Source organism: Xenopus laevis, chromosome 2L, assembly GCF_017654675.1.
Source record: "Xenopus laevis strain J_2021 chromosome 2L, Xenopus_laevis_v10.1, whole genome shotgun sequence".
Taxonomy (NCBI): Eukaryota; Metazoa; Chordata; class Amphibia; order Anura; family Pipidae; genus Xenopus; species Xenopus laevis.
In genome coordinates this window covers 102,979,619-103,002,140 of record NC_054373.1, presented here as the reverse complement: position 1 = coordinate 103,002,140, position 22,522 = coordinate 102,979,619, and positions in this window count along the sequence as shown.

Sequence of the window (22,522 nt, the reverse complement as noted above, 5' to 3'; positions counted from 1 at the left end):
GCCTGAAAACCATGAATTTTTCATATTATTGAGCTAAACCCTGCATAAACCACAATATCTTCAAATTGGGATAGAGACATCACCCATTGACTTATACATGACCTCAACAGTTTTGAGATGGTGGATTTTTTGGATTCAGACTTTTTGCTGTATTGGGGTATAATAAATCTCGAAAAAATTTAGGTTTTTCGCCATTAAAAATTTGAGTTCTATTTTTAATTATTAATTAATTATTTTTAAAAAAATTGGATTATTTTGCTTATAATGTTGTCTATGGGAGACAGCCTTTCCATAATTCAGAGCTTTCTGGATAACTGGTTTCCAGATAACGGATCAGATACCTGTACAAGTATTAATTATCCCACTACATTCCCCACTTCTGTCCTGACTATCCTGGTTAACAAAAAAGTCTGTTTTGAGGGCCATTTACCTGTGCACAGTTAATATGATGAACTATTCTTTATGTAATTGCTCACTTGACCCAGGTGTTTGGAAATTGAAACCAGTTATAGTGTCTGTGTTTGCTCTGTTTAGCTCAAGAAATAATCAATACCAGAGGTTTTTCTTGATTAAAGCAAAGCCCCAAAATATTGTCAAACTCGTGTTGAACAAGAAGGTACGGTTCTCCTTTAAACTAGAAATAATTGTATTATAATAAACTGGCATGTTCTGAGACAATTTGCCTTTGATCTTCATTTTTATTTTCTGTTGTTTTTAAACTATTTGCCATTTAATTATGCATTTCCCCGTCTGAAATGTTAAATGAATAAATTAATCCTGAGGCTAAATTGTTATTGTTATTAATTTTTTACATAACTCTCCTATTCATTTTCCCATCTGCCATATAAGTAACTTCTTTCTGATATGGTATGTGTGGTTCTAGCAGCTAACTTCCAAACTGGAGAGGTTTTTTTTTTAAATATACTAATTATCTCAAGGCATGCCCCTTTTATGTAATGCCATCTAAGATAGAGCTGAGGGTATACAATATATGTCCCCCCAACTAGAGCTTAGGCAGTAGGGTGATTAAGCAGCAGGATCCCCTAGAATAAGTGTTATTGGTTACTCTGCCAGCAACCCTTACAGAATACAATCAGATCAGTATGCAAATAGTTTTGTTATCAAAAAATGTAGATTTTAAATTGGGTAGAACACAAATAGTATATGCTTGATTATAATAATTTGTTTTTAATATGAGTTCAATTCACTGACAAGTAATAACCACATCTCATCCAGTATTTATGAATTCTTTTCACTAGCCCTCTATTTGATCTAGCTGGTAGTCAACTCTTGCATCACTTTAATAATGTTTCATGATTCATTACCTCTCCATTGGTGTGTTATTTTTCAAGGGTTTATTTGCAACCTATTATGTGCAGTAATGGCAGGAGAAGGTCCTATCTAAGACAAAAACATCAATATGTCATTAACTTGAAGAGACCTTTGTACACACTCAAAGCCTGGTTAAAGACTTCATTTGCAGTAACTGACAAAATAGACTGACAAAACTGACAAAATCAGAGCTAAAGATACTTAGCCCTAAAAAGTGTAAGTAAAACAAAATCATACAGCACTACACATAGGCGGTTATTTATCAAACCTTTTGAGGTTCTTATACCTCAAATGGACTCCTTTTTAAGAAAAAACATACTGAAAACTCAATTCAGTGTGTTGGGGGTTAACAACCCAAAAAAACTAATTAATCAAGTTTTCGGGCAAAGTCTTTCAAAAAAAGGTTTTAGATGGTGTATTTTTGGATTCAAGTTATTTCCAGGGTCGGGGTATAATAAATCTAGAAAAAATTTAGTTTTTTTTTTTTAAATGCTAAAAATTTGAGGGATTTTTTTAACCCAAAAATTGATTTTTGACCAAAAAAATACCTTTGAAAACTCAAATGTTCATGGAAAATATAACTCGATCCTTAATAAATCTGCCCTTTATTCTCAAAAAAAAACTTCTGGTTATTCAGACCAAACATAATTAGATTTGCTTGATGGATTTCCATCATCTGAGAAAAAAAAGCAATACAGTTCTAGGTGCAGAGCACAGTCAGACCCCAGAGCCACATGTTTTTTTAAAGGGGTGTACTTTTACATACCTTATCACTCTTGCACTTGCAACTGGGATCAAAGTAAATAACCCCCATTTTTGTGATTATACTTTCCTTGTAACATGACCCGCATATTCCTCTTCTTCTTCAAATTCACAACACTTTTCTGTATATTGCTTGGGCAAACCATGTTTACACAACACGAGCAGATGATTGTTATATTTTGGATTTTTTTACTTTGTTTCTGAGGTTCTTTCGAGGTTAAAGAGGAACTATTGTGAAAATTAAAATGTTATCTAAACTTCATTATATTGAAATAAGAAACTTTCTAAATATAATCAATTAAAAACACTCAACTGTTTCTGAAATATTCAAGTTAATCTTCACTACCCCCTCTCAGTGTCTGTCTCTCTTCAGTCTCATGTAGGAGTAGGGAGTCTGATTGACAGTTAAATCCAATATATCTTTTAGGGGGGCACCTTTGGTCTAGAAGATGTATTAGAGCTCACTCACTATTAAAATCACTAGAAATTCTGTCTCTCTACATGTAGAACTTGTGTCAAAATCAGTTATTCTGATTTTTTTGTACTTCAATCAGTTATTTGAGTGAGCGCTAATACATCTGCTCCCCTACAAAAAATATTTTTATAACTGTCAATGAAAATCAGACTCCCAATTCCTGCACGAAGACAGAATGAAAAGAAACAGATGCTGAGAGAGGAATGGTGAAGATATACTTGATTATTTCAGAAACGGTACATCATTTTTAATTGTCTTTAGAAAATAAATTTCAGTATCATGAAGCTTTTATTAAATTTAAATTTTTGAGATAGTTCCCATTTAAGTGTGAATATGAATGGTCTCAAACTATACAGTTACAGTTTTGTCCAACATACTCAGAAGATAGGTCATATTAGGGGAAATCCCAGTATTCAGTAAAATTTTCCTCCAGCACTCCCTATTACTATTCACACATTGGATTGAAATAAATAAACCATAATCCAAAGTAACCATTTTTCTATAGTAGAGAGTTATCTTTTACAGTATTGCCTAAAAACCTTTAAGGGAAAAGGAAACCCAAATGTACTGGGGGTGGCTGGGTGGGACAACATGATCGGAAGACCCAGTGAATAGACTATGCAGTTATGTAATGAAAGACACTGGGGCTCATTTTTCAACACTGGGCAAATTTGCCCATGGGCAGTTACCTATAGCAACCAATCAGTGATTAGCTTTTTAAAGCCAGCTGCAAGTAGAACAATGAATGCAGCAATTTGATTGGTTGCCATGGGTTACTGCCCATGGGCAAATTTGCCCAGTGTTGATAAATGACCCCCACTGGGGTGAATTGTAAACAATGAGCAATTTTGCACCAGGTCAGTAACCCGTGGCAACCAATTAGATGATTGCTTTCACTGTTCAATTTGCAGCTGTCTGAAGAAAGCTAATTACTGATTGGTTGCTATGGGTTACAGCCCAGGTGCAAATTTGCCTAGTGTTTATAAATCAGCCCCAGTAACTGTGCCCAGGAGCAGTAACCCATAGCAACCAATCTGCAGGAAGCATTGACTGGTCACATTTTTAAACAAACATTATTGGTTGCTGTGGGTTAATGCTCCTGGGCAAACTTAGTGCATTTTATTTCATATGGGGTTTTGACCATATCCTAAATATGCACTAGGGGTGCTAGGAAAGGTAAGTTAAATGCATGATGATGTGCTATTTTTTCCTGGGACAGTGTATTTTTTGCTAAGAGGAGCACCAAACCAAGGGAAAAACTTTCTAGTGTTTTCTGTGTCTTTGTAACTTATAAAGAGAGAAGAATTATGGATGTGGGTATATTTTAACTTTTGTGTGTATGTATCCTTTTATGAAATAAAGAATGTCTGTTGTTTTCCTGTTAATGTAGTCAATACAAATACCTTTAAATAAAAAAACAATAATGTAATAATACATAAATAATAAAACATTCTTTTAATGTTTGTTAAAGTATCTGTGATGCAGTTAGATGTTGAATTATTTAAATTCTCAGATTTTACATTCATCAAGAGGTAAATTAACAGCTTATGATCATGAGGGTCCTAATGGAAAATCAGCAGCAAGATGAAATATTGCAAGCAATACGCATGCTGAAATATGAATGCAAAGATACAGTATATATCCCCAGGGATCGTAGAAAGAATGTTAACCTACAATTAACTTATTGGCTAACTGCTGAATTCTGAAGTTCAACACAAATGGACTACTAATCAGAAAGAGCTGGAGAAAGAAGACCTGCATGCTAGATGAGACAGAGCCTTTTTACATCTAGAAGGTCACACCAATCAATCAGGGTCTTGCTGAAATCATAAATCAAAAATACAGAGAGATTAATGGTTATTCTGCATTGAGGAGGTGGTTGGGGACAAAAAACATTAAATTCATAAAACGTGAACAGTGCGGACATCAGGTTTATTATTCATAGAGATGATAAGTGACAAAAGATTCAGCCATGCATAGTGCTAGAGTTTAGTGACAGAAGCGCATGCCTCTAGCAATGAAGTTTTTATTAGACTGTAGCTTCTGATAATGTCTTTCTTTTGAATACGAAAAAGTTAAAAAGTACTGTTAGAGTGTCAGACTGAGCAAAGCTCGTTCCACACATTGCATAAGAAACAAGTCACATGTCAGTTCTCATACAAAGAACATTAGCAATCAAATATAATGTTGGGGTTTTCCCTGGTCTGCTTGAAGCATGACCTCTAGGGTAAAGACTCTGGAACGACTGCATTTCAGTACATAGGGATATTTCCCAATTGTTCCCCAATATCAATCTGAACTCATGGGGTAGCTGTGAGCAGTATTTATACACTTTAAAGCTTCCCCTGGTATGGTGTTGCTTAATTACAGCATTTTAGGGATTATGATGCTGTAACCCCTATTTTGGTTTGAAAATTCAAATACCAGGTAGCAGTGTAAAACATTGGATACATTGGACCCTCTTTCAGCAGGATGGGCCTTTGCTAAGGGGAAGGAGCAAGTGAAAGTTGTTGCTGCCAATGGTGTAAAATATAGGAAAACATGAGGGTTTTTGCAAAATAATAATAATAGAACGGGCTTTATGCAATATAACGTACCACAGGGTTAGAAATACTCACAGAACATGAGGTAGATCAATAAATGCTAGGTAGATATACAGGTGTAGCAGATACAGACAGAATGGCATCACTGAAGGAATAGCAGGGGGAGTTGAAAGTATAAACCTTCTAGGTTGTCAGTACCTCATGTGGTCTGGATCCCAACAATAGATGTGGAACAGAGATAGAACAATAACCTGACTCCATTGTCAGTGCCCCTTCACTACAGGCGAGCGGAGCCTGGGGGAGAGCTATTCCCAGTCTATCCTCATTGATAGAGCTTAAAGCTACTGCAGGCCAAAGAGGAAGGACCTCCCCCTGCGAAGCACTATGTTACAGTGATGCAGAATATGGTCATCAACCTACGGGCCAATGAACTGGGTATGTAAATAAGTACAAATGGTTACATGGGTTTTAACCCAGCAACAAGGAAATGAGGCGCTGGTAGGGGCAGGAAGCAATAGGGGCCATTAACCTATGGATCCCTACATTGCATAATGGGCAAAAATTTGCTCTGGTTCACAAATGAATACTAACCAATCAGCAGTTTGTTTTAGTAATCTAAAGTAGTCTGGATACTAGTTGAAAACATTTGAGGGTTATGCAGTTTGGGAAAAGTTTCTAAACACTTTTTATAGGAAAATTCATACGTCAACTAAGAGAACATTAAAGGAATGACATTTGGCTTTATAGCTTGCTGGGGTCTCGATATGTGGTCGAAAATTACATTTTTCATTTATGCCTCTATTCGAAAATGTGTATTGGGGAGAAATTAAGTATAACTAAACTAAGCTTAGTTAAACAATGCAATTGTATTCTGCTTGGAGAGAGTAATAGGACTATGGGTATGAAAGTGTTACTCTGGGGCTGTGGTTCTTTTCATTTAAAGGATAACTAAAGCTGAAAGAAGTAGGGCGGAAATGTTGTATATTTACCTGGTTATTTACTAAAACTCAAATCCTCCTCATAATTTCAATAAAACAAACAATCTCCCATCCACAACTGTACCTTATTTATTAAAAAAATATCTCAGAAAAATACGTTTGGAAAAAGTTTCAATAAAATTGTGAAAAAACTCGAATCGTGTGAATTATAATAAATCTGAAAAAAATTCAAGGTTTTTTTCCTCTAAAAATTCCAGTTGTTGGCCAAAAAAACTCAACCAGAAAAAAATTAGTTTAGAAAATAACCCCCTTAGTTTTGGGTTTATATATCAGCCCAAAGCAACCACAGCCCTTTAAACTGTAAAGATATGTGCCTCCAAAGATGCCCCAGTAGCTCCCCATCTTCTTTTCTACCGATTCACTGCACATGCTCTGTGCTGCTATATATATATAATATGAATGTCACAATATTAGGATGATTCATTAATAGTTATCTGTACTAGTACAATTAGAATCAGAATTTAAGAATCATCCCTATAAGGCTTCTCAACAGCTGCTCACTGAGCATGTGCGTGTCACTGACACTCCTAACAAAATCCAAACTGGGAAACTCCTGTGACAACTTTGAAGGACTGGATCATTACTACTATACAGATGATAAACCTTAATTCTGGTTCAATTATGAAGTTCAATATATAAAATATATTTCTAGCCATATTCATTTTTGGAGTTTAGTTCTATTTTAAAAGTCACCCAGTTAAATAGGACACTGAAAGGTAACCTTAATGGGTTAGTGCTTGGGATTAAAAAAAATCATGATGCAGCAACCATTTTCTTGAACGTTGTTGTTCCCTAGTTCTGTGACAGAGCAAGGCAGAGTATACATACGTATATACGTACAATATTCCTTTAGGCTTACATTTGAATTTTTTTGAGGTCGATTTCACCCGATAAAGATTTGTTGACATGAATGTATTGTGCACGTCAGGAAAGTGAGCAGGTGACAACAGGCCCCTCGGGAGCCCTGCATCATCTAGCACAAGTGTTATGTTGTTATTTGTGTGAGTTACTGGATAACCTGATAATGAATGTGTATATTGATAGTACAGTATGGCACACAACTGACAGAATGTGTCATAGAAGCAGAACCTTGCCTAGGGCAATGTGGAAATGAACCCTGTAAATCTTTCCCCTTATAGAATCTTTTAGCATTTTTTTTTTTGTGCTTGTCAATATTTCTGCCTAATTAATCAGCAATGGTCCAAAGTGGGACTAAACTAACATTACATGTTTAATAGTTATTTTGTATCCACTTCCTTGCCTCTTAACATTCCTTAAACACTGCTCTTAATCTTACAGTCTGCTTTACATCTATAAATCTGACACCACGTGCAATTTATTCCCCCACACCCATGGAAAAAATGGATACTCAACGGAAACCTAAGAAATGCGTTGTGTGCATAGTACATTCTTTTTTTATTAACATATAAATGCTGAGGTCTAGTTAGACAGAAGGGTTTCGGCATGTGATCATTATGTTTAACAAACAAACCACTTACGAGGATTCTTACTTTGCCAAAAGTGCTACATGTAAACTAGATACAGTATACTTAGTGAAGGTGTGTGTGTGTGTTTTAAGCAATTTTGTATTATTGGAAAAAAGCAATGGGCATAATAGGAATTTAGGGGATGCGTAGGGATTAAAAAAAAATGTTTAGATCTGTATATTGATACAATGACTGTATTTAGATATGTATACTTCTAATTTTGTAAAATATTTCATGCTTCATTGATTCTAAAACTAATACAATATATATATTTAATTTGATATTACATTAATCATAACTTACTTTGAGGCCTAGATAATATCTAACAGCTAAACTTTGTGGCTGCACATCCCATTGATGTCACTTCTCAGCCACCCCTCCCTCCCATTTTATAAAATCATATTGTATAAATATATTTTCCACTCACACTTTACATTCAGTTCCAAGGCTTCTTTTACTTATTGTTCCAGCTCCATAATCTCCTTCCTTCTGAGTCAAAGATTCCAAGCATGCATACTGAGCATAGAATTTGCACATTTTTTCCTGTTTTATAACATTTTGACCAAAGAATTTATCATTAAACAGTATTCCATATATAATACATAATGAGTAGAAATATATATATATAGAAATATACTGTATATAGAGCGATATTAACACACATAAAAAACACACACTGAGAATAACCTCCATATTCACCTGCTAACTGTTAAGTGTTCTCACTTCATACCAATATATCTGATTTTACTGTTTTACTCTTTACACTTTATCCACTGGGAATCCATCTGGAAAGCAATGTGACTACATTGGACTCATTTCCTTAAAGGAAATCTAACTATAGAAAAAGTAATTTACTCTTTATAGTCTGATGTGTTTGGGACTTCATTAGAAACACTTGTTAGGTAGCTGGCCGATTTTCTCACCTGTCTTTGTTTCCTTCATTAACCCTCTACATACTAGAGGTTAACGGTTTCTGAGTTATTCTGCTATACACAGCTGTGGTATTGTCCTAGTAAACAAAAGGGCAGATTTACTTAAGGGCGAAGTGGCTGTCCCCAGCGCAAATTTGCCAGAAATCCATTGACAATTTACTAACAGACTTAGAGGACAATTCGCTAGTGAAAGAGACCGTCGCTAGCGAATTTTTTTCTGCCCTATCACCAGGTGAATTTTCGGCCCAGGTGATTGGACGTTACTTCGCAAATTCACTAAAGTTCAAATTTTACTGAGCGTTACCTCTTTCCCTAGAATTTCCTTTGCCACCATAGACATGAAAAACTGATAAAATGAAGCTACATCCTCCTCCTCAGTCAGTGACCTCATATCCTGTATGCCGGAAAGTCATAGCATTTCTAAAAATGCTGGTGTTTTTTCATATTTTAAACCGGTATTGCCTTCAATAACTATTAAAGATTTTTGTGTTAACATTTTTTTTCAAAACATTTGAGGGGCATGCCACATTTGTTTTAGGGCAGGCTCATGTCTAGGGCATTAGAGGATCTATTTTGTCTTTATTAAGCTTCCTTGTACATTTGTAATATTAAATGACGACATCTCTAATAAAGACATATATGACTTAAACGTAAATGTACTAATGAAGTATTACTAGGCAGAAACGAATGCTAGCGAAAGTTTGCTATGAAATGCTCGTGCTGACGAATTATCGTTAGCAAAACTTTGCCAGTGTTCGGCTGCAGAGAAGCAACTTTAATTTTAGTGAATTAGCGAATTTGCGCCTGGTGAAGTGGTGCAAAGTGTGGAGGAGCCTTCGCAGGCGAAAGTTTGCCCTTTAGCGAATTTGTCCCAAAGTCTGCTTTTCCACTGATTCTCTGATAGTCAAGTTTTCTTTGCTTCACACCATCAATGCGGTGAAACTGACTGCTATGTGCTATCATAGTGACATCATCAGTAGTTGTAGCCAACTTAAAAAAAGGGAAATCACATGACAATATAGTTAAATGTTAACGTGCTTTTGTGTATAGCAGAATATAGAGATAGTAACTTGCTTAATAGCTTTAACAGGTGGTTTTCCAGCTGCTTTCCACTGCTTTTTCAATCTTATAAAGTAATGGAAGATTTGAACCTTCTGTCTGGATAGCCATAAAATAATGATCTATTTGATGATGTTTGCATATTTCTCCCCACATTTCCCTAGCATGATTTAAAACAGAACTCTGCCCTGTGTTTATTTTATTTTTGCACAATGAAAGAAAATGTTATGCGGAACAACATTGCATTATATATTCAGTACAAACATCAATGGTTTTAAAGTTATTTGTAAATGTAATGGAAAGCAGGGTTTGTTTGACCCCTTATTATTTGCATTGCTGGTTGTCGCTCTTGAAACAGGGGCATTAAAAACGCAATAAAAATTCCACTAGAACAGTAGCACATTTTTCTTCATGTGGTCTGTATATTTGGAGTAGTCTAAAGCCAAGGCTTATGTTATTGCAAGCAAAAAATGCTTTCAGAGGACTTTGTAAAGCCTGGCACATTTGAGAGTCTTAGAGACGTAGTTAAAATGTATTCTCTAAATCTGCTTATTAATTTAGATCTGTTACTTAAATGAATTTTCTTTTTTAAATTTAACCATGCTTATTCATATATATATATATATACATATATATATACATACATATATATATACATATATATATATATATATATACATATATATATATATATATATATATATATATATATATATATATATTCCCTCGTGCATTATGGCAGCCTTCTTACGAATATATTTTTCATTAACTGTCGTAATGCTATTAAGCGCTATATACATGCATATGTATAGAGTATATATAAGAAAGAAGAGAAAGAAAGAAAGAAAGAAAGAAAGAAAGAAAGAAAGAAAGAAAGAAAGAAAGAAAGAAAGAAAGAAAGAAAGAAAGAAAGAAAGAAAAAGAGATACTGTTGCTTGTCAGCAACTCTGAGAATGGAGATACCAGACTGGAAATATAACACCATATGTAGCAGCTATTGCAACAGAAAGCCTGCTAAGAGTATTAAATAGTAAGGGAGAAATTTATCTGTTGAGAATCCAATTATAACTGTTTATATATAATGTGTTTTCTATAATTCCTCTGCAAATAGTCTTTTCATTCTCCAACTATCTTACATGCACTGCATGAATTGCTTAAAAATCCAGACATCTTTTTGTCTGCTTTTTATTATCCCTTGAACAGCTTTAAATGCTAGAGGAAAGAAAAAATGAACTTTTTCCACAGCATGTGTGAAATACTTAATATCCAAAAAAGACTTCAAGAATTACTTCTCTTGTGCCTGCCAGTTTTACAAGACCAATATAACACTTTCAGAAGTTTTATGTGTTCCAGCATGAAACCAGAGTAGATGTCAGCCTGCTTTGAAGACGCCATAATGACCTGGCATGAATCCTGCATAGCTAGCAATTTTTTCTACTGTTTATGAGCAGAAGTAGTCATTTCTGACCCGGCCATTAGAAACAAAATAGTCAGGTTTAATTGTGGCCAATTTCAATGGAATAATGTCTCATGCTACCCATTAAACATGATGAGTGCTAAATAAAATAAGATGCTATTATTTCCATATCATTAAGCCTTGACAATGGTTAAAGCATTGCAATGTTGAGTATCTTTCCTTATGATGTTTTTATTGTATAACTGTTTGCATAAAATATATGATTTCACCGTATGAAAAGAACTGGAAATGGCACAACAAAATCAAAAAGCACAAATAGTAAAATAATACCAGTCTTATGGATATTCATTGTTCAGCCTATGCTACCTCTACCAGTGGAAGGATGCAATATTGGTGGAGGGGTGTATACCACCGTGGTTTTGAGGGATTTTTTTAGTATTGAGCGGATTAAATTAACTGAAATATAGTTACAATTATTTTATATTTAAATACTACATATATTACAGCCTGCAGATAGAGTGGGGAAATCTATTGGGGCCATGATGGTAGTTTTCAATATTTAAGGAGTTGATAAATGTGAGACGGTGATAATTTCAGATGTTCTACTTTTTAATCTCAGAGGGCAAGACTGCAACACAATGATTAGCATTCCTGTGGTACTGGAGTCCTAAGTTTGATTTTTACCAGAGAACTATCTACAAGGATTTTTGTATGTTCTCAATGTGCTTTTGTAAGTTTCCTCTGGGTACTCTGGTTTCCCCTTTACACTTCAAACACATAGGGGCAGATTTACATAGGGTCGAATATAGTGGGTTAATTAACCCTCGATATTCGACTGCCGAAGGTAAATCCTTCAACTTCCAAGTCGAAGGATTTACCGCAATTAGTTCGATCGAACGAAAAAGATTTTCCTTTGACCAGAAATTTGTTAGAAAGCCTATGGGGTCCCTTGCAGGCAATCAGGCTGAAAAAAGGAAAAGACGTCAGCGTTTCTTGGACTTGATGCATTTTTGGCTCACAGAATATAATGTAAGTGACAGAAGATTGAGGAAGATCTAGCTACTTTAATGTACTTCGCCTGGTCTGAGGTTGCGAGGGCAACTCTTTCAAAAGAGGTAACATTCAGTAAAATCAGCATTTTAGTGAATTTGCGGAAGTAGTGTCCGTTCGCCAGAGCGAAAAGTTGCCGGCGATAGAGTGCGAATAACTGCTAGTGCCAGTCTCTTTCACTAGCGAATTGGCGCCTACGGCCATTAGTAAATTGGCAATGTCCCTGTGGGTGGCAACTATGGCAAAAAGTCGCTAGCATTAGCCACTTTGTCCTTTAGTAAATCTGCCCCAGATTGCAAAGATTCATCATATGATGAATACTGGAATCCCAGTATGACACTATTTGGCACACCGTTTGCCAAGAGAAAAGGGGAGGGATGGATTGGGCTTGGTTATATGGCAAAACACAGGAACAAAGTGAGAGTGGGAACAAAAGACAGATGCAAATGGACAGTACTGGAAGGGCTTCTGAAGCACCTTTCTGTGTGAGCCTGGTGAACTTTAAGTACTTGGATGCACAATCATATGCAGTGACATGTTAGGTAGCTTCAGGCTAATTTGAATGTAAACCCCTAACTCAACAATTAGGCCACCATGGTAACCATTGAAGTTGCTTTCTGCTTTAAATTGCTTATGAATATTAGTCATATATGAGCACAAAAAATAATTAAAAGTGGTATAGTATACATAAAAAAATCATAAAGTTTAACAGCTATACATCTTCCTTCTTAATATGAAAAAAAATTGACCAGATAAATAATATTGTTTATCTGAACTTTTTAACTCCTCTTTCAGGGGGTACATGTTTAACCATAGGCTTCACACATATACTATACATACCCCTCATTTGACATCTGAATGAAACATGACCTGACTGTTTTGGTTTCATATTGTTTCCAATAACCTTAATGTATGGATTTTAATTGTCACTGATTTTATAATTACTTATGTTTCAAATCATATTTTATAATCAGTCCTCATCTTAACATTTACTCACTCATCTCCTAACATATTTCACTATTGGCAAGTTTGATTATGACCCTAGCAATCATACAGTATAGTTGAAATTCCAAACTGAGGATCAGCAAGTTCAAAAACTCCAAAGAATAAAAGATAAAGACATTGCATTTATCTGAACTGAATGTCAACTGTCACTTAGACTATAAACCATGTTTTAGGTGTAGTGGTATCTCTCTCAGATCTCTTCAACTAACACCCATTCTTTCTTTATACTTATTATGTATTTTGATAATGTTATAGAGACTTGTATATCCACAGTTGAATAGGGCAATCCAACAAGTAACCTTTCAGTTAAATGACAACTACCAATATTCAACAAGTGAGAGATGCTGGAAGGATGTAGATTCTAGACAAACACAAAATGGGTATTCTTGATCTAGAACTGAGTAATAAAGGTGTTAACACATTGGACAAGCAGGCTGATGAATTAGATTATGTGAGGAGTATCCACACATGGATCACGTAACCCTTATGACCAATATATCAGACCCAGGGCCTCCACCAGGAGGGTACAGGAGGGACAGTTTTCCCGGCCTGCAGGGTTTTGTGTCTAAGGGGGACCCGGTCATGCTTCATTTAGTTTATTACCTGGGCCCCCTGCTTTCAGCATACTGCCAGCTTCAGTAAATAGGACAGAAGCTTCTGTACCCTCATTGGTTTTTTAATGATAAGTCACGGTAAAGCTGCACTGGGATTGGATAGGCTGAAGGGGAAGTTCCTACTTCCCCTAACCAATCCCTGTAGAGCTTTACTGGGACTTATCCTTAAAGAATGAATGAGGGTACAGAAAATCTGAATATGCTTACGTTTTTTAATTACAATATAATGCTTGCATGTCAAATAGTTTGGAATGATGTAAAAAAGCCTTTTTGCATCTGTTTCTGTATCAGCACTAATTCTATATAAAACACCAAGTGGTTCAAACGAAACACTGATTCACCTAGCAGTTTCAAAAAGTCACCTGCACTCTTTTGCATGTTCTTCATTTTTAATTAATTAACTTGACCACTTTATTTTAATGTGGTCTTGCTTCTTCAAGAAAAACTTTTGGGCTCCTGAAACTCTCATAAATTAAATTTATTACTGTAGACTTTTATTACTTTGTTAACAGAAGTGTATTTTCAGCAGTTCCCTGCATAGCACAATACATCATAATTAGTGCAGCAGCCAGAAATATAATATGATGAGAATGTTGGGATTCTTTCAGGAGATAATAAAATGCATTAAATTACAAGCAAGGAGCAAAACTGAGATTTATTAAAAATGCTTCACTGGGTTAAATTCTTGACGTTCACTTTTTTAAGTAGATTCTTCAGGTTATTGTTTTCAGTTAACAGCTTTCTGGCAAATAAAGGGCTAAGGCCAAATCTTACATTTTTTTAACTGTTTCACATCTAAAGCATTCAATGCATTCAACGGAATAATAGCAGTGTATATAAGTGACTGTTGGTGATGGGCGAATTTGTCCCGTTTTGCTTCGCCTAAAAATTTGTGAATTTTCAGCGAAACCCACACAATTTTTGAAGCCGGCGTGCATTACATTTTCGCCGGTGTCCGCAGAGAAAAGTCTAGCAGAGAGAGTCATGGGGTAGAGAGAGCTGCCAGTGGGCCCAGAGAGCTGGAAGGCCCCACCAAAAGCAGTCATTTGGATCAGGCTGGCACAAGAAAGCCACTGCACCAGGACAGACAGAGAGTATGAAATGAACCCAGACTAGAGGAGCAACCAGCAGGAGATTTGCTTCTGGGTATCCAAAGGGGCTGATAGTTGACTGCATGGCTGCAAGCATTCAAAGAAACTTTTGGAGTGAATATTACATTAAAAGTGACAGTATCCTAAAGGAGCGCTCGAAGATTTCCGAAACTTTGTTTGGGAATACTTTAAAGGACTTTGCATTCTTTTAGTTAGGCAGATAGTTAGCACAAGCAAGTTAGTTAGTGAGGCCATATTGCCACCTGTTAGCAGTGCTGTTTGTATTAGCTGCCCATTCCTTTTATTTTAGATACACAGTTATTTAGTTTGCCAACTACAGTGTGTGAATTATGACTATTTTCCCAGTGGGGCCACCCTTAAGCTGGCCATAGACACAAAGATCCGATTGTATGATTCATCACACTAATTCTATAATTCTTCCCCATCTCCCGACCTGCCACTAACCTTTCCGATCAAATAAAGTACAAAGAACAGATCAGCCGATGTTCTGCCCCTGACAGTAATCGTATGAAAGTTATGTCCCACCAAAGCTGGTGACAGTCTCCCTCTGAAAATCGTACAATTGGCAATACATGCAGAGATATTATCGACAGCCGACAGAAATCTTTCAACATGTCTGATGGATCAAACGACCGATCTCTGCCGGACAAAAAATGTCGGGACTCTCCACACATGGTCCGAAAATCAGATCTTTGCGTCTATGGCCAGCTTTAGGCGCATTCTTGGATCCCACTAGGTGGAGGCACTGTGCTAATAAGTACCAGGTACCCATTATCTCCCAATACCACTGCAGAGTGGCTCAGTTGTCCGTGCCATCAGGTAAGCATAGGGTTGCCACCTGGCCGGTAAAAATTATACTTGAGCCCAATGTTATTAATAGGGAAAAGGGATAAATATATAGGAAGGACGGTATTGTTTTCCAGAAAAGATGGCAACCCTAGGTAAGCACCACATGTGGAATGTAACACTGACAGAAGGGGTGTCAATAGGGGTACAAATAAAACAAACAACAATAATTATTACTGTATATATTGCTTTCATAGGGAATTCCTGCTTCACTTAGCTAGAGCTAAAAAAGCAGAGCAAAGCAACCTGCCAAGTACAGCACTAGGGGTAACCTAATGCTCTGGCAGACAAAATCAGACTCCAAGAAAAAGTGACAGGCAAGATTTATGGAATGAAAGTTTGATCAGAATCTAAAGCATCTCAGGACAACCTTACTCATAGTATCTGTGTTGCTTAGGATGTTGAATGTCACTAAAGTGATGCCATTTCTATGAACAGTATCATTTGCAGCTAACTGGAGAGGCAGTATCCTTTGTCAGTTTCTTCTCGAGACAATGATTGCACCATCCATTTGGAAAATTGCACTGTACTTCTACTCTCTTCAAGCTCTGTGGTAAAAGGCATTTTCATTTAATTCCACTTTGCTTCCCGTACAAATTGTTTATCTCTCTGCATGTTTTAGTGGAGGTCAAGCTAACTGACCTTTGTCAGTATCCAAAAGTTAGGGCAAATGGCATATTCTTTTTTTTTTATATATACCTAACACTAGCTAGCTTTTAAAGTGAGAAATAAAAGTTCATTTGACAAAGGAAAATTACTGTCAATTTTAAATTACATCGATTCAGTTCTACTTGTATCTCCATCTTTAAACTGTGTTTTAGGTCAAAAGGAAAAATAAATGTGTAAATGATAAAGGATTAGTAGCACATTGTTGGAACAATGAGGCATTACAATATAAGTAAAATGTACATTTAGAAAAGGTCACATTTTCTCCTAAAATTCTGCATTTTCCAAATAGGTCACATTTTTTCATATTTATGAAAATATTTCTTGCAATTTGATTCCATTCTTTTAAACGTTTTCCCATTTCCTCCTCTTTTTTTATAATAAAAGGGCTATCTTGCTTTTAACAGACGAAAACATTTTGCCCTGTGTCTCAAAAACCGGTCACTCTTAGGTGAAAATTCATGAAAAGTTTCTTCAAGCTGTGAGACAATGTAAGTCTAAGGGAAACGTGCAGGACATGATTACATTTTTCAAAATGAAAAAAAAAAAACATAAAAAATGGTAAAATAATTGAAGATTAACATTTTTGCACAGGTGATAAAAAATTTAGAAAAAAAAGTTTAAATAAATGCTTTCCATTTGTGTTTGCTAAACCAAAGAGAGTTGCTACTATGCAGTTCTTAGCAACAAATGCTACCATTTTGAAATGCCAGAGGGTGTGGTGCTTGTGCTTTTTTAATGGTGAAACTGGAAGTCACTGGACATACAGTAAATCTACAACACAAATGTCAAGCTCTCAGCAAACGACTAATATTCATCTAATTTACTTTTCCTGGCTGAACAGAGGACAAAAAGTGATTTTGTACTTGGGGACCTGCTTCATACTTACAGACTATAGTCCTACTTAGAGAAGGTTAAAGACTAGATTGCCTTGACGGCAAGCATGATTGCTTAGGGGTCTGAAAATCATTAAAGCTTGTCCTCTTAAACGTTGATTGTCCCCTAGTGATTTATTGACAAAACACAAAAAGTGTTCTATACTGCACGCTAATTATATGTATGAGACTATATCTCTTGGGAAATTAAATAAAATTTACAGCTTGATGGCTTTTAAGCTCTGGGGATACTTACCTTTTTAATAAGATCTTTTAGCTGGGAATATTTATGAGGTTAATGTCTGTGGACTCCAGCAAAGTCCTAACCTTTACAACAGAAAAGGGACAGTGTGTAAAGGCTGTAATTTTTTCCTTTGTAGCCGACATGGCTGCAATAAAAATCAGGCTTTAAAGTACAAATCTCTTCTGTGAAATGGTCCCTAATTTTAATGGTCAGAACTATGCGGGGAGGTGATTCCTAAGCAAAGACGCTAACATAACATGACTCATTTTATGAATATGCGTATGTCATTCTCCATGAGATGCAGCTGTGAAATATCTATCCATAACCCTCATTTCACAGCCTGCCAGGAAAATCCCTAATTAAACCAGTAAAGTGAAAAGTGACAGAACAATGTAAGAAATAACATCTGCAGCTCAGGGTTAAGCTGGATGTCTGTCTTTCCCTAAGTAACACTGATATTTTGAATTAAAAGACAGATGAGGCATGTGAGAAGATGTTTACCCTGAAGAACATTCAAATGAAAAATGAAATATATATCTCCTTTGGCACTAAAATGCTTCATTTGTACATACGTGCGTGTGGTCAGGACTAAGCAAAGAAAAATAATGTGTTGCTGGGTCAACATCTCAGTCTTCTTAGTGATGTTTATCATGATAGTGGAGAAAATGTTGATCTAGCAACAAGGCCAGCTCGTGCTATGTGAGTGATGTTAGTCTTGCTCCCATGAGAACCCATTTACCATTGCTATTAATGCAGAATATTTGGGTTAATCATCTAACAGTCTGCAAAAAACTCAGGAGACAAGCGTGACCACTCTAGAAACCAAATTTTTTGTAGCCATGTAGTTCTATTTAAAGGTCAAATGGTATATTATTAATTCTGTTTAGTCACTAGGGTTCTTACAACCCACCAAGTATTTGTGCAGATGCCTGTAAGTTGTTTTAGATAATAGTTCCATCTGGCATACATCTTTCTATAGATTGATTCTGCATTAGATATAGCTGAGCTTTTATTTTTAGGTTCTCCCTAGAAACATCTCTAGTGTGCCAGTCATGAGAATAAAGGGCACATGAATTATTTTTCAATCTACATGAACCTAGTGATCAAATGAGTACTCAGAACTGAGTGCAAATCAACGTAGAGAAAGGAGTATAGGTATGGGATCTGTTATCCAAAATGTTTGGGACCTGGGGTTTTCCAGATAACCGATATTTCCATAATTTGTAACTTTTTAAGTCTACTAGTAAATCATGTAAACAGTAAATAAACCCAATATGCAGGGTTTGATTCTGATAAGGATTTATTATATAGTAGTTTGGATCAAGTACAAGTTACAGAGAAAAGGGCAATCGTTTTTTAAAAATTGGATTATTTGGCTGAAATGGAGTCTATGGGAGATGGCCATCCCATAATTCAGAGCTTTCTGGATAATGGGTTTTTGGATAACGGATCCCATACCTTTATAAATAAACAGACACAATAAATAGTAAATTTCAGGGGATTCAGTTCTGGGTAAGAAGCCATAATGGTCACAATGTCTGTAGACATTGTACTGATAATAAATAAGTTACATGTACAGTACGTATAAGTATAACCTGCATTCAATGGTGACATTCTATAAATAAATATAATGACAGTTAGGAATCAGGACTAGCTGATGAATAGTGCTGAGCGAATCTGTCCTGCGAAGCGCATTGAAGTCAATGGACGTTTTTACGTGCAACATTTTTTTTCTGTTTGCGACAATTTTTCTCATTCCAAATGCATTAAAGTCAATGGGCGTTTTTTCTTATGGGTGACTTTTTTGTCCTAATGCATTAAAGTCAATGGGCATTTTTTCTTACGTTGGCTTTTCTTTTCCAAATGCATTAAAATCAATGGGCGTTTTTTCTTATGGGCAAATTTTCAGCGGCGGAAAAGGTGAAATTTGTAATTTTGACGCAAATCCATGGCTGGCGAATAAATTCTCTCATCACTACTGATGACGTGTAAATTGTTAAATTACTAATAAGAGACAAAGCACAATATATGTAACACAACATCAAGTAATATATGCAAGCCATTAGTTTCATAATTTACTTTAACTTTAAGCAAATTGTACTTGGTTTATAAGTGAGCTCTATGGTCTACTCTACTGAAACATCTGTAATGATGACTAGAAATGGATATAAAATAACTGATATGGTAAGAAAAAACTGTTTCTGTATATTCAGTATTGTCACTTTTTGTCACAGTACCCTCAGTATTTGCTACACCCCATTGTAGTACTATCAGCATTTATTTTTGGCTAAACATTTACATGCTGTATACTTTACATGGCTACTTTGCTAATTGTACAGGCACATAGCCACCATTTTCACTGCAACTGTCACAGATCAGGTTTGTTATCTCCTTGTCACATTATAACAATAAAATGTTTAGTAAATGGGTCAGTGCCCACCTCTTTTTGACCCTGTGATAGGTATAGCACTTGGAACAATTGAAATGATGTGAAAATATTATTTTTGCATCTCAGTGTTGCGAAGATAACAAGCATTTTCAAATGCTTTGGTATCAGGATTGGATCTAACCACTGTCGTCGGATGTTCTGAATATTTAGCCTCTTATTATGCACTTTTCCATATTGATTTTGTACTAGAAATGTGCTTAGCGGTTGGCTTTCAGAAGGGTTGAAAGGTCTTGTACGGTTAATAAAGATGGATATGACTAGGAGGAAATGTTTAAGGATGTGAAATGGATATATTCATCCTGTTACAAATCAAAGTCTAAAATGTTACTTATCCCTTAATGGTACCTCCACGCCGATTATCAGTTTTACTTTAGAGAACAATGAATGTTTAATTTTTTTATGTCATTGTCTAACTTCACTGCTTCCAACCTTGTCATTTTTTTTTTCATTCACTCTGCAGCAAGAAATCTATTGAATTCCCAGAAGCAATGCTCTCTGGTCCTATACATATCTCCTTTTAAGCATAGGCAAAAAGACCTTGTGGAACAGAAGAACAAAATGTGTATATATTTTTTGAAAGCTGTTTATTCTTTCTTTGAGTGCATGACTAACATGCTCAGCTTTACAAATGAAAAATACTCGATTTCAGATAAAGGCCAAAGCGAGAAAGTCTGCTAATTATTCTAAACAGTAATCTGAAAAGAGAGCATTGTCTAAAGATTTGCGCGTTATCTTAAAGCAGTGAAGGTCGTTCAGTGAGGGCAGAAGTGGGCAAGTATACTGTGTATGTTCAGAAGAGATGAATATGCTTTAAAATGGGCCTGAAGCAGCCAGTTGTCAGAAAATGTGACTTAATATGCTAATTGAACATTGTACAATTCAATAGACCTTATCTGCATTATGAAATGTAGCCAGAAGAATAATAGTTGGTGGGGGCATATTTTATAATGACTACTATAAATACTATTAGGATAAAGAAGGTAGATTTATTTAAATAAGAGTACTGTTCTAGAAGGCAGAAAATCTTTCAAAAGTGTTTGCATAAGATCAAACCACCAAAGGCAATCTCAAAGCATTATATGCTCCCTCATTGGACAATATTGAAGGAGCATACATTTTAACAAAAACTCAGACAATGTATCGTTTAGAGAAATTGTATCATGCTAAAAACACAGTTACAGTTTACCTGGGTGTGGAGCTTAGAGCAATAGTGATTTAGAATCTACCATTAGGCTGCATGTGTATTAGGTTCCTTCTTAAAACTGTATGTTTCTTTAGTTGGTTGTTCTTCTGAGACTGCCATGGTGAATACTATAGCCTACACATGGAGAAATAAACATGATATGCATTATGGAAAAATCATGGAATTACAGCCAGTTGAAAGGTGTTAGTTGCTCCAGGGTTCCCAACCATCAATAGGCACACTTACACCATTCATCAGAAGAGGTGGGAGAGACGCGATGGTATTGCAGGGAAGTGTATGGAGCATTTAAAAAACATTTAATGAATGTTGTCAATGCACACAAATACTGCCAACCACAACTGTGGCTGCGATGGTAAATGAGCCCAAGAATGTCTGTAAAAAAGTTGTGGAATATATTGATGATATACAGTAAACAACTCATAGTAATTATGTTTAAATTCTGTTCTAAATGGGTTATTTCATTGAGGTTTAATTTAACTGGGTAGAAACTGGAAAGGTGTTAAATGAAATGCAAATTATGCTCTTCCACACTACTTTGCCATTGATACAAGATTGACTGACCTCTTGACTCTTACCACACTTGAGCAAATGTGCAAACTTATCAATTCACACTTTTAAATGGGAAGCACTATTCTCATGTACACCAATTTTATATAGTCCACATATGAAGACAGAGTATGCAGTGTTTTTTCAAGCCTTATATCATTTTTTGACAGGAGGGAAGAAGTAACAAAGTGAAAGACAAAGAAAGCAAAAGGATAGATGATAGATAGATAGATAGATAGATAGATAGATAGATTTGCCCATTATAAAAGATCTATGAATAAAGAAATATCATTCCCAGGCCTAGGTGTATCTTCAATAAAATGTTTGTAGCCTACTAGGGAATAGAATCCACAAAAATATTTGTGTTTTCCTGGACAATTACCTTTTCGGGAAAGATAGTTCAAACCTGTCCCATAAATGTGTCAAGCCTGTCTAGCGGTACATAAAATAAAGTGCTAGAGGCACTACAGCCACAACTAAAATCCCTCATTGAGTTACAACCACTGATTCTAACTGTCTGCGAGCCGGCTTTGGCTCTGTAATATGAACGGCAAATAAAAGCAGCACTAACACATATTCAATACTTGCAGTCTAAAGAGACATCAATGATCAAATCCTGGTTAATTGAAATTGATTTGAATCACTGTGTGTGCATATTAATCCCTTCAGTGCTGGAGGGAGCGATGCTGCTTCTCTGTTCTAAGCAGCTGTAGATTCAGCGTCTGTAAGTCTCAACTGCACAGAAGGGGGTTCAAGTTCAACCCAACTTTTACAAGTAACTAACTGCTCAGAGCAGCTCAGTTTCACAATTATGTTGTTGACAAGAGAAACCAGGGTCAGTCAATCTTATTAGTCCCTTGCCATTTTAGGAAACTGCTGAATAAAATCCTGAAGGGAACTGTTTCT